The following is a 13,538-nucleotide window of genomic DNA, read 5'->3' on the forward strand; positions in this document are numbered from 1 at the left end:
CTTCGTCTCCCTACCGACGCCGCTGCAGGTGAACTCCTCCCACCTGAAAAACAAACAAACAAAAACACGTCAAGCTTTGTTGCAGACATATTGTAGGTTATGTAAATAAGATAGAGATATTACGTCCAAACATTCTCTAAGTTAACGTAATCGCAATCATTACCTGTCAGTGTCGTGTCACAGCATGTTTCCCACTTTTCATGCGCTCTGGGCTTTGCTTCTTTTGAGCTGGGGAGCATGCAGCATGCGATTTCATACTTTGTGTTACGTTCTTTCGTGCCTATACTTCTTCACTGGGAAAACTGTTCATCAGAGAGGGGGGGGGGGAGCTTTTGTTTACCGCTTGTTGATTTAGTGCCATGTGCCTACTGTGTTTATTAATGCAGTAGTAATATAAGTTACACGGGGCCAGTTTACGACATCAGTCATAAAATTATCCCGCTGACTGGAGAGAAGTGGCGTCATCACGCTGGACGATTCCCATTGGCTAAAGGGAAATGGCCTCAACAAATTGGAACCTTCCCATTTGCTGGAAGGACATGACATCACCACACCAAAAACGATCAGCTCCTTTAGATGTCTCAACAGATACCAAAGCTATCGCATTGTGAACGCGTAATTGAATTAGGTGTTCGGGTAAATTTTTTTAAAGCGCAGCTGTTAGTTGATCGGTCCTGTTGTATCTGTCGGCGTTGGCGTAGTAGTATTTCTGGCTACACGATGACCAGCCTCACAACACCGGTCATCATCAGAACAGCACTGTGACATCATCTGAGTGTGATCATGCCGCCAGCGTATTCCTCGCTGGTCACGCAACCGCGCGCAGTGACGTCACCGCATACGAAGCTGTCTCGTGCAAAGCCCACTCATCCAGCCAAGTAGGGCACGTGCCATGATGTCATTACGATCATAACTCGAAAAAAAAGACGATGAGGAATGTAAATTAAAAAATCTCAAAATTGTCCAAGAGCTGAGACGAATAAACACATTATTGAGAGGCGTAATCGTGCAGGCTTTTTTAGCATCTTTTATCAATCATTATTCTTTTTATCCACAGTGCAAAGACGATCGAAAAATCATCGTTACCAGGCACACTTTCTTGTACTAAAAACAGAACTATTACAAGCAACCCATGTTTGTTTTCAGGAAGATATTGCGTCACATTAAATAAATGACAGCGGCGCCCGGTCCCAGGAATACCTACGGTCCCGCGAAGACACTGCTTTCGTCGCAATCAAATCTATTTCTTTTTCGGAGAGAGTGCAAGTAATAAGCCCGCGATCAAGAAAGAAAGATTTCTTCAACTGCCGGCATTGGCTTTCTCTGTAAACTCTGGTCACGGCTGCGTGACAGATAGAAAGCGTTACATTCTTTTCTTAAAGTATAAATGCAAATCAGTTTATGAGAACGTACGCTAGCGTAGGTTTTCCGAAAATTTTTAAATGCCCAATGCCTGCTCTCTCGGCTTCTCTGTAAAGCGTTACTGTGCATTAACCTTACAACGCAAACTTCTCTTTCTCAGGAATTCTTACTACGCTTGCCCGTCGAAGGGCCTTCAGGGGTTCTGTGGCCACCTGGAAAGAATATTGTGATAGATTACAGAGAATTAGTAAACATTGCAAGCATTATTCACTGCTTCTTACAGCCTAAACTACCTTTCAATTTTCAAGAGGAAAAAAAAAAAACCTTGCACTTCGATACTGCTTCAACGCATGCTGTTACCTTCCTAGGTTTGAGCGCATGAATAACGTATTCTCTATTATATCACAGAAACACGATAGTAGCATAGCTTTACGAATCGACACTCCGCTCTAAGTCAGAAGAATTCAAAAAATATGTCAAGAATGTAGTCTTCAGCGCAGTCTTTTATTTGTAAGCTAGGAATACAACTCAGCCCAACTCTAGACAAGGAAAGAAAATGACGGGGCATAATTTCGCTGACTTAAAGGCAGTTAACTTGAAGTCAGCGTTGAGCTGAACTTGAGTTAAGTCAGCACTGAGTTGAAGTCAGCGCGGTGGTGTCCCGCCTTTTCTATGTCCTTGTCCTAAGTGGCGCTGTGTTGCATTCTACTGTCGTGATTTACTAACAAGCCATATCAGCAACGCTAGCAATTTTTATTTGCCACTACAAAGATAGGTGCTATTGGCTTTCCCTCCAAAAACATTTGGAATCGAATATTCAACAACGCAGGTTCTGAAAAAACAAACGAAACTTGGACATTGCAGCGTTTTACTGCCAAATTAGAGGCTTCTATGTGACGGAAAAGATGCATGAGAGGATATGCATTGCAGATGAGAGAGTCCTTATAAAAATGTTCTACAGACAGTTTATAGACATCTTATAGACTCTACTGCCTTCCTATAGATATTTAATCTTGGGTATTTATATTCTATGGAGTGCCTATAGAAAAAAGTCTACAAATGTGTATGGCCACATATTTATAGATTGTCCATAGACTGTCTATAGGATTTGTATGGCCTATAGACTGTTTTCTAGGGTTTGTTCATAGAGAGTATATAGACTTCATAGACAAAAGTCTATGGACAGCCTATATAGACTGTCTAAAAATTTTTGTAAGGGAGAAGCAATGGCCCTAACGCTAGCATAGTTGGGTAAAATCGAAACGAAATGTAGCAGGGGAAGCAGGGATGAGAGGATAAGCTGGGAATGGGTTTCGTCACTGTGCTGTGAAACGGTGGCCGTGGTTGGTTCGGGAAGCGGATAAGTGGAGAATGAGAGAGTAGCCTTCATCCTCATATGGACGGTTAACCGGCTAGTGCTCGTAAAATTACAGGCTTGAGCGCACCAATCGGTGCGAAGAAAGCAATGTGGGCGATAATTAGGTTAGATCATGAAAGAGCTTTGCATAACGTCATCACACTTCGTTTTCCAGTTGAATGTCCCTCGGGGATTCTCTTTCCACCTGAAAAAGACGTGAGAGTCATCTAAAGCTAAGCAGTTCTTATTCATCAGTTTCTAAGAGACCACCGGACTAGTTTTCTTTTTTTGCGAACAACGAAAAAAACATTCTTGGAGGACGCTTGTATTAAAAAAAAATGGAAGCATTTTCTTTAAAAGCCGACGACGAATAAACTGCATTCAAAGTATACCATATACCGATTTTGCAAAAGAACCCTCACTGAAATCGAATTTGACAATACCGATCACGTTCGGTCATGTCAAGCAAGAAAATTCTTTACCCCGGACCTCTTGAGAGAAATACGTAATTCTTCTATGCATGACCTTTACGCAAACTTCTTAGTTATTACTATATATCCACCTTTTAAGACTGGTTTACAGCGGCTTAGCCGCTCAATGCACGAATGACACGAGTGGTCGAGTGTTATCGCGCTAGCCTTTTCCGTAGAGAGCTTGGATCAGGCTACTTTATGGTTTATAATTTCTTGCAGTTTCTAAGCCTAGTAATTTCATATGCAACATGATCAGAAATCATGGGAAGTACGATTGAGCAGCCTAAAAGAATTCTTAAAAACATCTGTACCATGTGTACCAGGCTGCAATCGAGGTCACGGGTTGTGTGTGTGTCTGTGTGTGTGTGTGTGTGTGTGTGTTTGGGGGGGGGGGGGGGTTCTTTGCGGTATAATTACCCGAATAATGTTCGAACTAAAAGAATTTGTGGAACTTACAAGGAAAACGAATACATCGAAAGAAAAAAGCCTACACATTGAAAAAGAAAGCTCCAAGCTTCTCTGTTAAGCTTTCCTTCCAACAATCATCTAAACGCAGAAACTAAAACATAAACAGAACATGCGCAGATATCAAAAATCCACTCTAAGGGGAATAGCGATTCTCTTGGTAACTCATTACTTCTAGTCAAGATGCAATGTATGCTCTGTAAACATAAGCAACTGCTTCAGAGGTGAAGCTAGTATATCAAATTTAGCAATAACCCAACATTAGAAAAATAACGCTTTGGCGAATTAAGAGTGGCCGAAAAAAGGGAGCCCTTATTTCTATTTCTAAGAATATTTTTCTGGGGCAAAAGAAGTATATCGTAATCTCACTATACCAAACAGGAACGAATAGAATTTTTTTCGGCCGGCTGGGCGTGGCGGCGCGGCTTTTGGTATATGATGAAACCGCCGAAAAGGCAAAGCAGAGCTCTATAGTGGACGGAAATCCTGATGAAACGCAGAACATGTTTGTTTGTCAGGAAGCACTTATCTACTGTAGAATTGAGACCACACCATACAATTATAAAAAGGAGCATCATCTTCATGCAATTCTGGAGAGCCTAAATTTTCAACTGAGAGGTGGAAATGGTTTTAGTTGTTATGAAACCAAAGACAGCAAACATGACGCCAGACTTAATCCCTAATATTCAGCCATACGCTCATTCCCTTTTTCTTCATAGATATTTTGCAAACAGCGTTCCCTTGAATAAAGCTCTAAAGTTCAGTCCCTGCGCTCTCCTCCAGTCATGCATAAGTCATGTCAGGTGTGCTTACTCCGCTTTCCAGGTGAAGGCCCTTCAGGAGTTCTCTTGCCGCCTGAAAATTAGGTGGTGAAGGATTAATTATTATCGCGAATTAAGCAAGTGTGATTGCCTTATGTTAAATTCCGTGTTCTCAAACAGTCTTCCAAGGTCACGAAAAGGGGTAAAGACAAAAAGGATTAGTCACAAAGTTCTCGTTCACAAATGTAACTAATTAAATTAAAAAAACATGATAACAGGGTTATGGCGCTGAATCTTTGGTATTGGAGGGGATTAAATAGATTAACCGCAGGGGTGTAATATGGAAGACAACGGTGGGCATTACGCACTTCAAGGTGTCCTCGGGTCATGATTTACGTTTTGAGCAAAGCTGTTTGGTAAACGCCGATAGCTTTTTTAAAAATTTAAAAGCTTGTCTTCATTTCAATAAAAATGCAAAACCACAGGCTATCTGTTGCACTTTGAACCTGTGCACTTTTATCTGTGAAAGCAAAATCTATTTTTTTTTTTACCCAATGCAGTGAAGCAAGGAGTTCAACTCTACTTTCGATTAAGAGGCACTCATCAGCTCTAATTTAATGTTTTAAAGAAGAAAACCTTTCAAGTGCTTCGTGCCTACTCCGCCCCTTCAAATATTTCTCGCCAAGGTAATTTAGCATGCATAACCATGTTCACAACATATTGCACATATGACGGCGCATCTGGGAAGGATTATTTATTGTTGTTATTAGAGTGACCCTGAAAAAACTCGAAAGTCGAAAAAGGAAGAAGTGAATAGCAAGAAGATAGCACTGACAGATTACGTAAGCTTGTTTGGACAGGCTTTCGGAAATGCACATCTCAGACATTTGCACGAACCGTTGCGTGCATGTGCTTGCACTGGTGCAAACAAAATGTGCTTTTTACCTGGCTCCTATTTACTCAATTTATCTTCTCGAAATTCTTTGGTATTGCGACAGGCGGGCCGTACATTGCGTTGTGGACCGCACATCTCACAACCGAACACAAAATTTACATGAAGTTTTATGGCATTCTCACTTCGCTTGCCCGTTGAATGTGAATCTGGTGTTCTCGACCCACCTGAAAAGGAGGAAAAGAAAGTCTATGAGAGAAACTGACAGGTGGAAGCGAAAATCGTTGAAAGGGAACATGACCCTGGCCCTCAAAGGGGCACTTGGTGAAATTGGAGGGCAAAGGACGGTTACATCTTAGAAACCAGGCATGGTGGCACAATTAGTGTTTGCAACTTAAAGTACAGTTTATGCAGCGAAAATCTAGAAGAATGATGCGTGGAGAACGACTGTGATTGCTCAACCACGTATTCTACTTAACGGTGTTCTTTCAAGAACCTTAACATGAGTTAAGTCCAGGCTTTTGAAAGGAGTGTGCATGCTGCACATACGAATGTATACCATTTCGGCCTAAACCATAGCTTCGGCTTTAGGCCCAATAGTTGCTTGCTCATGTTGTACGATTTCATGTTGAAATAAGTGATAATGCATTTTCTTCTCCACTGATAACCTACCACTGGGTAATAATTTCGGAAAGTGTGAACTCTAGGTTGGGAGACGCGAATGTTCAAATATCAGCTTAGCCCAGGAAAGAAAAATAAAAACATACCCTTCCAACATTCATAGACAGCGTCTATTAAAATTCAGATTCCTTTGATCAGTAGAGTAACTATTTCCGTCATATATTTCCCGAATGTTTGGCTTTAGAGCGATAGTACCAGCTCCTTCCAGGCCAATAATAATAATAATAATAATAATAATAATAATTGGTTTTTGGACAAAGGAAATGGCGCAGTATCTGTCACATATCGGCGGACACCTGAACCGCGCCGTAATGGAAGGGGAAAAGGAGGGAGTGAAAGAAGAAAGGAAGAAAGAGGTGCCGTAGAGGGGGGCTCCGCAATAATTTCAAACTACGGTTCGGAATATGAGTGGAGCGGCCAGATAGTATGGCTCTAGAGAGTTCCTGGAAAATGTGCGTACTTTCAGCTTTTTTTTTAGGGAGAGAGAGAGAAAAACGTGGGCCCTCATTCTAGGGGCCCATTGGCTTCTGCCTCCGCTCTTGCCCTGCTCACCAGCGAAAGCTGGTCTTCCGAACTTGAGCTGGACAGAGCCGCGCCTTTTTAATAAGCTTTTATTCGAATAACTATTACTTTTAAAAAGCACATAAAGGGTGTGCTCACTTCGTTTTCCCGCTGAATGCCCTTCAGGTGTTCTTTGGCCGCCTGAAAAAGATCAGCAAAGTGTTTACGCTCAGTATATGTGACATAAACCAGTGGCATTCCGTTTTGCGTCATAGCCTTATGCACCACCCAGGCTTAAAACATTGCAAAGACTCGCACTTGTAAAAGAGCTGCTCTTCGATGAAATTGCTGTTTTTTTTTGGCTGTGTAAGTTATGACGGCACTGAGCATCCTGTCTGTCTCGTGGGTACCAAAACTCTCTAATGGATAGCGAGGCACTCCGACTACCTTTGACTGGAGTGAAGTCGGCTTAGCCTACTTTAATGAAGTATTTCGATTCTTTGAACATTCTCCTCAAACGGGCCTGGATCGGCCATCTGAAACAGTTTATCTTCCTAAAATTCTGGAAATGCGGCTACACGAACGAAATGTGCAAGCGTTCAATGTTCCTAGAGAAAAGAAATCAAACGTTAGACTTTCACAGGGGTATAAAAGCAAAGTGCAATGCTTCCAATTTGTTACTAATGTGAAGGTAAACAGAGCCGTAGGGTTTCGAACTTAAGCAACCTCATGTTTGTGACACAAATGTGAGGAGATATGCCTGAGCGGGAATCAGATATTCTTGTGCAACACTCGGTAAACTATTCTTACTTCGCTTTCTTGCTGCAGCCGCATCAGGAGAGTTTTGTCCACCTGCGAAAAAAACAAAACAAAAAAGAAACAAGCCGGGCATCCCTAGTTAAGCCAAGTAACGTAAAGATTAGGAATTTGGAGTTTTGGACAGTGTATATGGCTACATTAACGAGACCGCCACAAGAAGCATGTTTAGGAGAATAAAAATTAACTGCTTCTTCCTGTGAGGTTCCTACTATTGAAGATCAAATAAGTTCTGTAAATAATTCCAATGCCTATTCTTCTGCAGCACGCAAACATCTGAGCGTGCATTTTCGCAATGCGTGCGTATACTGTCAACAATGTGTATCCATCTAGTTCTGTATAAGCGGGCAATGTTCATATATGACTTCTTTTTATGTACACGATAAAGGGTGAATGCTGTTGAATCTTCCACAAGAAACAGAAATACATTAGGAATATTTAATATATTCAGGCAGAGCGGTCGTTTAAATGTTCTTCTATGGCACACTGCCGAGGCAGTTGAGGAGCACGGGTAGACAAAGGCGACGATTCGCTCGATGAAACTGTTACAAACGTGTTTCACAAAACGCATGTTTTGCACATGTATTTACCTCATGCTGATATTCTGGCTGTGTGCAGTCGACTCGTTTCGTGAGAGTCTGGGTTGAGTGCATTTCCTTTTGCTTTTCTCGCCTTGCCAAGAGAACTCTGCCTATATCTCTTGCCAGTATGCCTTACGGTTCACTTGGACTAGCATTGCATGAAGATCATGAATTCACGTCAAATGGAATGTAACGGCATTCTCAAGCGTGCTCACACAGCCTCTAAGACGTACAATAGTGAGCACTACATTGCGATTTGCGTTGCCCGAAATTGATGATTGGCATCTTCACCAATACGTTCCATGCTGCTAAAGTTCACTTAACGTGAATAAGGGCTGAAATATAAGTCGTAGTTCGTTTACTAATGTTTCGGCAAGAGTGCTTCCTTCTTTCGGCCACAAAAAAACGACTGCTTGTCAAAACATCGGCCAGCTGACTAAGGCGCTCCTTCTGCTTCTTATTCACCGTGTGTTGTCAAGAATCCCATCTTCCCTGCCCTCTAACACAGTAGCAGCGTAGCCTTGGCTCACTTGCCGGTTTTTAAATTATCTTCATGTCGATGGCCACATCGTATTTCTGCACCCCTTTTATATAGTCATATGCTGTGCTCACATACAGTCATATTTAATACCTCGGCCCTCAGCCCACAACAGCTGCGGAGCAAATGAAAGGCAGTCCGACCTGTGACGCTGCGGAGGGTGTTAACAATCTCTGGCTGTGGACAGGCCGCCATTAGGATCATAACATGGCAACGTTTAACGCTATAACAATATACAGTGATGCTAGTCTAGCAGTGCTGTTTGAGGAACCGGCGACTATTAAATGGGATGTCATCGGACTAGTGAGGCTAGGAAGAGTTAAGAGTGCGGTTAGGATCAGGCGTACACAGTGCAAAAAAGTGGGCACGTACTATGCTATCGTGGATTGTTCAGATTTTCAGATTAGAGATCATTTTACTTCCTTTTAGTTGAAAGTTGAAGAGGAGGCAAAAGGCATGGACAGATCCCTCATCAACATGATTAGCGGACAGTTTCTTTATAAACCAGCCTTATATGAGCCTTCGTTGATTATGAGAAATTATTTGACTAGTAGAAACGTCAGCAGTCATGCAGGCATTGCGGAATCAGGGTATAGAAGAGTGTTATGTGAAAATACTGGAAGATATATATAGGAACTGTACAGCTACCATAGTCCTGCATAAATTCAGCAATAAAATTAGAATAAAGAAAGCTGTCAGGCAAGCAGACAAGGTCACGCAAATTCTATTCATCGCCTGTTTACAGGAGGTATTCCGAGGCCGGGATTGAGAATAGTTGGGGATAAGAGCTAATGAAGAATACGTAGGTAATCTGCGATTAGGTGATGACATTGCCTAGCTGAGTCACTCAGGAGGTGAAATTCAAAGCATGCTCAAACAGTTGGACAGGCACAGCAGAACGGCGGGTCTAAAAATTAGCACGCAGATACCCAAAGTAATGTACAAGGCTCTCGCAAGGGAGCAGCAGTTCACGACTGGTAGCGAGGTGCTAGAAATGGTAAGAGAATACGTCTTCTTAGGGCAGGTAGTGAGTGCTAATCCGAATCATGAGAGGGAATTGCTAGAAAAGTAAGAATGGAGTGCAATGCATATGACAGGTTCTCTCAGATCACGTATGACAGTTTAGCAATATCCCTCAAAAGAAAAGTCTACAACAGCTGTATCTTACCGGTACTCACCAACGGGGCAAAAACGTGGAGGCTAACGAAAAGGGTTCAGCTTAAGTTAAGGAAAACGCAGTTTGGTGTGTAAAGAAAAATGATAGGCTTAATGTTAAGAGACCGGAAGCGGGCAGAGTGGGTGAGGGAACAAACACGGGTTAATGACATCCTCGTCGAAATCAAGAAGAAGAAAAGTGCTTGGGAAGGGCATATAATGCGAAGGCAAGATAACCGCTGGTCCTTAAGGATAACGGAGTGGATTCCAAGAGAAAGTAAGCGTAGCAGGGGGTTCCCCGCCGCGGTGGCTCAGTGGTTAGGGCGCTCGGCTACTGGTCCAGAGCACCCGGGTCTGAACCCGACCGCTGCGGCTGCGTTTCGATGGAGGCGAAACGCAAATGCACCCGTATGCTGTGCGATGTTACAGCACGTTAAAGATCTCCAGACGGTCGACATTATTCCGGAGCCCTCCACTAAGGCACCTCTTTCTTCCTCCCTTCTCTTAGCCGCTCCTGTATTCCTTCCCTTACGGCGCGGTTCAAGCGTCCGCCGAATTTTTGATTTTAGCAGGCTGTGGCAGAAAGTTAGGTGGGCGGTTGAGATTAAGAAGTTTGCGGAGATACGGTGGCCGCAGCTTTCAAAGGACAGGATTAATTGGAGAGATATGGGAGAGGCGTTTGCCCTGCAGAGGGAGTAGTCAGACTGAAGGTGATGATGATGCAATATCTCAAACAGGCATCTTACCCTTTTCACGCTACCTTGAAACAATTTTAAGGACAACTTTTGAAAGCAACCGCGTACTTATTTTTTTCTTGCTTCCTTATTTGTGAACCCTTTTGGCAATATGGGGCCACGCATATAAGCCCAACACGGCAAAGTCCGCCTGGATGAAGCTGAGAGAGTACACCAGTCAGCTGCACTAAGTCGGTGCATCACCAGTGAGCATGGCCAAATGAATTCTTGTACAAATGAACAGGAGTAGGTCTAAGGAGATGCGCAAAAAAGCCAGGGCTTGCCTTACTGTGCGAGCCCATAGTTCGAGTGAAACCGCCTCAGGTGGTTTCACTTGAATTCCACGTGAGCCCATCTTAAAGTGCGCTACCTATCCCTCTAGCGGAGGCTATCCATTGTATTGCCCTCTGGTTTAAGCATTTTCTATAGGTAGTCTGACAAAATACTGCTTATTTTTGCGATCCGTTAAGAACATACTGGTTGTGCTATGTTATTGCCAAATAGGCGACCGCGATATGTGAGGACCTTCCATATAAATGTAGATGGGGGTCTACTTTTTATTTAGCGCCTGAAGCAAACGTTGCGAGCTAGGCTACTTGTCAATGAACGGGCTATCTTTCGGGGAGGGGTGGGGAGGAGAGAGCTCTGGGCGCGATCGCATTCACGGCCTGCGCAAGGTGAGCAGGGGTGGACTTTATCATGAAGTGTACGGTAGAGTGGTAATACGCATGCCGTACGCTCAACACTGTCAAACTCCTTCCTAAAAGGAAGTCGAGTAGTCTCTTATTTATATCACCAGTGCAGCTTCCGCTCTCCATAGTTGCATCATTTTAGTGTACTAAATGCTCTGCTGAAGAAATGCCTACATTACCTTTGGTTGCATTGGGCTTATTTCCTTCCATCAAGAAGACCGCTTCGTCCGAGCTCAGACGGTTCAATAGGAAACTTCTTTTACTTCACAAGCACGCAGAAATCGTTCCAAAAATTGTTCTTCCTTCTCGTTCTTCCAGAACACAACAGGATTTCAAGATTTTCTTTATTTCCTCCGTCTAACAATATTTTAAAGAGATGTAAAAAATATTACTAATTATTCAAAGCAGGCAGTATAATTTCATGCCCTTAAGGGCGCATTTTTTGTGTCTAGAACTGGTACCCTTGCTGCCCCAAATGCGTGCAAAGTACGGCACCCACACCGATACTGTGGCTAGTGATGGCTACAGAGGCGCCCTTTAATAACTGTCTTCAGCGCTTTGCCGAGAGCTCAGCAGTCTCATAGGTCTTGAATGTTTTAGTATTGCAGAAATATCTTACAAATAAATGCATGGATTTATTGCCCACCACAGCAACCGAGACGAACAGTAAAACCTTTTGGATTTCCTATGAAGTTTTCCGAATGTCACTCAATTTACTTCTCACTATTCGACAAGTAGGACATGCGGTTAATTTCTTTTTTCTATTCGTTTTTGCAAACAGAACACTATATAAATATTTGAATAAGTTTCAAAAGAAATGTAGTTCTTTTAAAGCTCTTATTAGCCTCCCCCCTTTCTTCCACTTGATATTATGCTTGTTACATGTAAGTAAAATAACCGGGTGTCCCAGCTAAAGTTAACTTAGCTTTTAAATGAAACGGTGTGGCCTAACCTTGTCAAACGAACTAACGGCTGTTGAAAGTAACGTGGCTTAGTCTGGAGTGCATTTTCGTTCTCCAATGTTAACTTTAAGGAAATAGTAAAGAGCGCATGTTTAAATAACGCCCTTCAAAAATATCAATACGGAAGTTGTAGACAGTCCTCTGAACAGCTAGCTGGAACGTTTGAACCAAGGTACCGTTTGCGCAGCTTTATTTATGGGCCCTAAAAAACGGCCACCACGTGATAGCTTCTGGCGCATATCTCTCACCCAGTGCATGCGGAGAGCCGAATCGGAAAGAGCGCTCCAGAGAAAAGGGGATGAAAGCGGCTAGTAAAAAATAGCCATTTTATGTAAATGCTGCCCTGTTGCAAACAATTCCGGCAGCTATTTTTGAATTCTTTTATTATTACTAATTATTAAAACAGGGCGAATAAGACAAGGACGCAAAATTCACGTGTGCGTCGGCACTGCCTTGTACTGAGGTTTAATGTTCACATATCCACTTATATACGCAGATAATTGAGCATCTGTGCCATTCAATTCAGCTGTAAGACCGCGCCTGTGTGCATGTCTCTTCTTGCGTCTTTGTATTTTTCGCGCTTGTTCAAGAGCGATGACCCACCAACTCGCCCAAGCTTGTACATCGACATTCTGAATTGGAACTCTGTTCCTGAAGGTAACATTTCATAAGTTCGGTAATAAGTCTTCAGTGAATATTTAGCTTTGGAGAGAGAAAAATTCTGGAGGCTAGACCATGCGACTGAACAGCAGGCGTTTGGTTTCACTTGGCCAGGACACTCCTGCGCTGTTGAAAGCTTGGCTACCTTTAGCAGAGACACCTGGTATAAATGAAGCTTCTCCTGCCGTTCAAAGCAACATATTTTCGACCACGCGCCGTGACCTTCTCTGCTCTGCTGCGTCCGTGCGCATTTCATTCCCAGTTTTCATTCGGCGCCACGTGATTCAGCAGTCTCCTCTTGATGGCTATTCTCGAATGTAGACTTAAATTTGCTTGCAAAACGCCAAAGAACAGAAAGTTTAAATTTCGGTTCCTATTAGGCGGTGTAACACCCCAGCCATTATTTTCCATTATCTTCTAAGTCCGCTTTTATCAAGATAGAAAAAAAAAACGCCAGTGGAAAAAGAAGGGGAAAATCCCAAGAAGAACTTTGACGCAGTAATTGTGTAAGCTTCACTGGCACGAAGTACAGTCGAAAACAAAATATTTGCCTTAAATTCAGGCGTACGTGATGAAGGTTCTGCGAGGTGCAGTAATTGAGTGTCCGTACATGAGGCAGATATTATTACCCATACACAGCCAGCCTCTTTTGTACGGCTGAATCATTTATTTTGTCTGCGTCCATTCGAAACTTTCTCCAGTCTTTATATTTGTGTTGACTTTGACAGATGACCTTTTCTCTTCCGCACGCCTTGTTCAAATTTGCCCCTGAAAAGAAATGCAAAACACCACACCTGTCACATACCAGTGAGGTGTACGATGGGGCTTATTTCACTTTAGTTTCCTGACGCAAGAATATAAGGTGTTAAAATAGCAGTACGTTTCGTGGCATCCTTGTCTTGTTTGTA

At 42.8% G+C, this 13,538-nt stretch overlaps 1 long non-coding RNA gene across 1 annotated transcript; it reads right to left on the bottom strand.

Moving 5' to 3' along the window:
- On the bottom strand, positions 1-4,512 carry LOC144101279 (uncharacterized). The gene is made up of 4 exons (XR_013307976.1): positions 4,471-4,512; positions 2,883-2,924; positions 1,533-1,574; positions 1-43 (listed from the first exon to the last, which is right to left on the bottom strand). It is a non-coding gene; the product is annotated as an uncharacterized LOC144101279 (long non-coding RNA).
- Positions 4,513-13,538: the final 9,026 nt, after the last annotated feature.

The sequence above is a fragment of the Amblyomma americanum genome, chromosome 8 (genome assembly GCF_052857255.1).
Source record: "Amblyomma americanum isolate KBUSLIRL-KWMA chromosome 8, ASM5285725v1, whole genome shotgun sequence".
Lineage (NCBI taxonomy): Eukaryota > Metazoa > Arthropoda > Arachnida > Ixodida > Ixodidae > Amblyomma > Amblyomma americanum.